A 5903-nucleotide genomic window follows, 5' to 3' on the forward strand; every position below is an offset into this window, starting at 1 on the left:
AAGTGTGTCCGGCCAAATGGGATCGAGCGTGTTGGGCTATGTGGTGCACCCCTGCAGGGAAGTTAATCTATTCGAATAGCCGTGATCTTCGGTAACAGGACGACTTGGAGTTGTACCTTGACCTTATGACAACTAGAACCGGATACTTAATAAAACACACCCTTCCAAGTGCCAGATACAACCGGTGGTCGCTCTACCTCAGGGATATGAGGAGGGGATCGCCGGGTAGGATTATGCTATGAGATGTTACTTGGAGATGCTACTTGGAGGACTTCAATCTACTCTCTTATACTTGATGCAAGACGAAGGTGACCAGAAGCGTAGTCTTCGACAGGATTAGTTATCCCCCTCTTATTCTAGCATTCTGCAGTTCAGTCCACTGATATGGCCTCCTTACACATATACCCATGCATATGTAGTGTAGTTCCTTGCTTGCGAGTACTTTGGATGAGTACTCACGGTTGCCTTCTCCCCCTTTTTTTTCCTTTCCTTTCCTTTCTGGTTGTCGCAACCAGATGCTGGAGTCCAGGAGCCAGACGCCACCGTCGACGACGACCCCTACTACACCGGAGGTGCCTACTACTACGTGCTGCCCGCCGACGACGACCTGGAGTAGTTAGGAGGATCCCAGGCAGGAGGCCTGCGCCTCTTTCGATCTGTATCCCAGTTTGTGCTAGCCATCTTATGGCAACTTGTTTAACTTATGTTTGTACTCAGATATTGTTGCTTCCGCTGACTCGTCTATGATCGAGCACTTTTATTCGAGCCCTCGAGGCCCCTGGCTTGTATTATGATGCTTGTATGACTTATTTTTATTTGTAGAGTTGTGTTGTGATATCTTCCCGTGAGTCCCTGATCTTGATCGTACACATTTGCGTGCATGATTAGTGTACGATTGAATCGGGGGCGTCACAAGTTGGTATCAGAGCCGACTGCCTGTAGGAATCCCCCTTCCACACTCCTTGGCCTAAGTCGAGTCTAGTCACTACAAAACTTTTACTAACATGGCTGTGTGCCTTACGGGCCCACCTCGCCATCGGGTGGTACTAGGGTCTTTTACTCCTCGACCCTTGCTCTGGGACTCTGAACTCTTTTCAACTCGGGTTAAACGAATTACTAACTCTGACATTAGGATCCCGTTACCACACTCACCTCAAAGTTGGATAAGCCATAGTTATTCTGTAGGATAGCATTTTGAATAGTGCCCATGTTGTCATTTGACTCCATTGAAACATCTTTGTTTTCAGATGGAACCCGCGAGGCAGGTCGTGCGCCACACTGCGGCCATTGGTGCCTCAGGATCACCTGCTGTGCTAGCTGATATGATGACCTATCTGGGTTATCGCTGGCACCCTGAGTACACCGTCTACGAGGAGTACCAGGACTTTAACCAGGAGCAGTACCGTGCCATCGTCCACCTCTACTCTCGGGAGTATGAGTCCACTACCGTGCTGCACACCGCTCATGGTGTTGGAGTGACCATCGAGATGGCAGTCCACGATGCGGCTCATGCTGCTCTGACACGTCTTCGTGGAGAGTATCAGGCATTGGACACTTCCCCTTTCAGGCACATTCCTATCGCATCTGACGTTGGTGCGGAGGGATACTACACTGCCGCCTACTCCACCGTCACCCGAGAGCCTTTCCACCATCAGCGCCTGGTTCTGCATGCTGATGGGCTGGACCGAGCTAACAGATCTCTTCGCCACGAGTTGTACACCACTCGTCAGCACCTTTACAGGGCTCTGACGCGGTTGCACCCCTTTGTCCGGTCTGGACAGCTGCCGCGTTCTGCGATCTACCCAGCCAGGACCGTGATGCCCCACGGTGTCGGATGGCCAGAGGTGGGAGGCTACTCTCCCGCACTTGGTCCTCTTCTGCCACCTGAGCGTCGGGTTCTACACCAGAGTATCCGCGGCCCCCAGGCCACTGACGTGGAGGACTATCCGTTGCCTCACTACCAGCTGTCAGGTTACAGCTACCTTCACAGTACCTCCTGGGACTGATGTAGTCTTGCTCATTAGTCTTAGATGCACTCGCGAGCCTGCGTGCCGCCTATGATGACTTAGTCTATGTACGGAACTCTGTGTACTGAACTCTATGTCCGACCCCTTTTGTAAGTTATGCCGACTATCTATGTGGTATCTGTCGTGCTCCTTTCATTATGCATGTTTCATCATGAATGACTCTTGTCTATGCAAATTTCTCAATACTGAACTACCCCTGTTATATATTAGCAGGATGGTTAGACCAGCTGGTCGTGGTCGTGGTGGCAACTTCCCACCACCGCCTGAGTACATGGCTGGTATGATCCAACAGCTTGAGATGAATCGCCAGTTCATGGAAAACATGATGGCTCAGTTTCCTCGCCCCAATATGAACCAGCATCCAAACACAACAACTCTGCAGGATTTCATACGCCTCAACCCAAGTGTGTACCGCAGCTCAACCCAGCCGCTGGATGCTGATGACTGGCTCCGTGACATCACCTATGAGATGGAGTCTGCTGTTGTAGCCCCTGCCAGCTATGTCACTTTTGCTTCCTTCTTCCTGAAGGGACCCGCAGCTCAATGGTGGGACAGCCATAGGCGTACTCTGCCAGTTGGGACAATCATCTCCTGGCCAGACTTTCAGGCTGCCTTCCGTGCCCGCTTCATTCCTCAGGGAATCATGGACAGGAAGAAGCGTGAGTTTCGCAACCTCACCCAAGGCAACAAGACTGTTGAAGCTTATCAGCGGGAGTTTCTGGACTTATCTCGCTATGCTGAAGAGGACATTGCAACTGATGCACGTAGGCAGGAGAAGTTCCGTGACGGCCTTCAAGCTGACATCAAGCTCGCACTTCTAGTGCACGACTTTGCTGATTTCGCCACCTTGGTGAATAAGGCCATCAATGTTGAGACTGGTCTTCAAGAACACCATAGCTCTCAAAGGCGCAACCGTGACACGGGCTCATCTTCGGGCCCGCCCTCGCAGAAGCGTAAGATATGGATCTCGAACAGCATGTACCGTCCAACTGCGCCTGCCCCAAGGCAGTCTTATGCTGCACCTCGTCTGCCTACTGCTCCAACTAGGCTGCCAAGGCTTCCAGCTCCGCCACCCCAAGCTCCTGTTCCCACTCCCAATAATGGCCTGTGCTACAAGTGTGGTCAACCAGGTCACCGTGCTAGGGATTGCATTCAGAATCAGAATCAACTGGCCCTTCCAGCCGCTGGCCGTGGAAACAACCAGGCCCGCAACAACAATGCCAAGTCTTATGGCCGTGTTCAGGCCAACCACATTGATCTGAATGAAGCTCAAGACCAGCCTGCTACTGTGATGGGTACACTCCTCGTAAATTCAGTACCAGCATCTGTTTTATTTGATACAGGTGCATCGCATTCATTCATGTCAGAAGATTTTGCATTCATGCATGGCATTAAAAGTGAAGACATGAACGCTTCTCTATTAGTGCACACCCCTGCGGGCCAATGTCGAACCTCCTTGATTTGCAGCGACGTCCCTGTAGAAATTGAAGGGCTGGAATTCCTTGTCTCTCCCATCGTACTGAAGTCCTGTAGCATTGATCTCATTCTGGGAATGGATTGGTTAAAGGCGCATACCGCTTCTATCGTTTGCGCCACCAAGACCGTCCATCTGCTACACCCTTCTGATGAAATAATTAGCTACGATGCTCATCTGGTTCGGAATGCCGAGGCCAGACTGTATGCCTTAAACGCATTGAACGCTGCACCACTTGAGGGCATTGAAAACATTCCCGTCGTGCGTGAATTCCTAGACGTCTTTCCTGAAGAACTCCCAGGGATTCCCCCTGCTAGAGCTGTTGAATTCGTCATCGACTTGAAACCAGGCACCACTCCTATAGCCAAGAGACCCTACAAGATGCCGCCGCATGAACTCCTTGAGCTTAAGGAGGAAATCGATAAATCTCTTCAAAGTGGTTTCATTCGCCCAAGTTGCTCTCCTTGGGGAGCACCTTCTCTCTTTGTCAAGAAGAAAGATGGGACAAACCGATTGGTCCAAGACTACCGTCCTATAAATCAAGCTACCATTCAGAATAAGTATCCTCTTCCTCGGATCAATGATCTGTATGATCAATTGGCTGGATCATCAGTGTTCTCTAAACTCGACTTGAGGTTGGGTTACCACCAGATCCGTGTTCGTAAGGAGGATATCCCCAAGACCGCATTTGTGACTCGTTATGGTTCATACGAGTACACCGTCATGTCTTTCGGCTTGACCAATGCTCCAGCCACCTTCTCTCGCCTGATGAACTATATATTCATGGATTACCTCGACAAGTTTGTCGTGGTTTATCTGGATGATATTCTGGTATTTTCCAAGAACGAAGAGGAACATGCTGAACATCTTCGCCTCGTGCTGGAAAAGCTACGAGAGCATCAACTTTATGCCAAGTTCTCCAAATGTGAATTCTGGCTTCCCGAAGTAACCTATCTCGGGCATGTCATCTCTAAGGATGGTATTGCCGTCAACCCTGAACGAGTTCAGGCTATTCTCGATTGGACTCCTCCGAAGAACGTTAAGCAAGTCAGAAGTTTTCTCGGTCTCGCCAGCTACTGCCGTCGATTCGTCGAGAACTTCTCCAAGATTGCCAGGCCTCTGACTAACCTATTGCATAAGGGCGTCAAGTTCCAGTGGACAGACAAATGTCAGGAAAGCTTCCAGGCACTCAAAGACAAGTTGACTTCTGCCCCAGTACTAGCTCCTCCTGATACTAAGAAGGACTTCGTCATTTACTGCGACGCTTCCCGTCAAGGACTAGGCTGTGTCCTAATGCAAGAGCGCAAAGTGGATGCTTATGCCTCTCGTCAATTGCGCCCTCACGAAGAGAACTACCCAGTTCACGACCTCGAACTTGCTGCTGTCATTCATGCACTAAAACAGTGGCGACATTACCTACTCGGTAATCGTTGCGAGATCTTCACTGACCACCAAAGTCTGAAGTATCTATTTACTCAGCCAGACCTGAACCTCCGTCAGCAGAGATGGATGGAGACTGTTGCAGACTTTGATTTGGGTATATCCTATACCCCAGGCAAGGCTAATGTAATGGCTGATGCCTTGAGCCGCAAGTCTTACTGCAACCACCTCCAGGTTCACAAAGTTCAGCCCTCACTTGTTGATGAATTCAGAAAGCTAAACCTCCATATTGTTCCTCCGGGTGCACTCGCTTCCCCTCCCCCGGAGTTCCGCAAGATGAATCTCCGTGTTGTTTCCCAGGGTTCCCTCTATACCCTGGCTGTTGAACCCGATCTCGTGGGCACCATAAAGACAATGCAGGGATTTGACTCTGAAGTCTACAAGATTAAGCAAGACCTCAAAGAAGGAGGTTCCTCATCCTTCACTATTGCTGATGATGGCGCCTTGTACTTCAAAGGCCGCCTAGTGGTGCCGTGTAAGAAGGAAAACCTGAATATGACCCAGGAGGTTATGAAAGAAGCTCATGATACGCCTCTTTGTATCCATCCTGGTAGTACGAAGATGTATCAAGACATCCGCCAGAGATTCTGGTGGTCTAACATGAAGCAAGACATTGCTCGTTATGTTGCTGAATGTGACGTTTGCCGTCGTATCAAAGCAGAACATCAAAGGCCTGCTGGAACTCTGCAACCTATATCTATTCCGGAATGGAAATGGGACCATGTCGAGATGGACTTCGTTACTGGATTCCCCAAATCGCAGAAAGGCAATGATGCTATTCTTGTCGTCATTGACCGACTTTCTAAAGTTGCACATTTTCTGGCGGTCAAAGAAAGGATCACTGCTAGTCAGCTTGCAACTCTCTACATGACCAGAATTGTTTCGCTTCACGGTATTCCACTGGTTATCAGTTCAGACCGTGGCAGTTTATTCACTTCAAGATTCTGGGCAAGTTTCCAAGA

This window comes from Triticum aestivum, chromosome 2A (genome assembly GCF_018294505.1).
Source record: "Triticum aestivum cultivar Chinese Spring chromosome 2A, IWGSC CS RefSeq v2.1, whole genome shotgun sequence".
Taxonomy (NCBI): Eukaryota; Viridiplantae; Streptophyta; class Magnoliopsida; order Poales; family Poaceae; genus Triticum; species Triticum aestivum.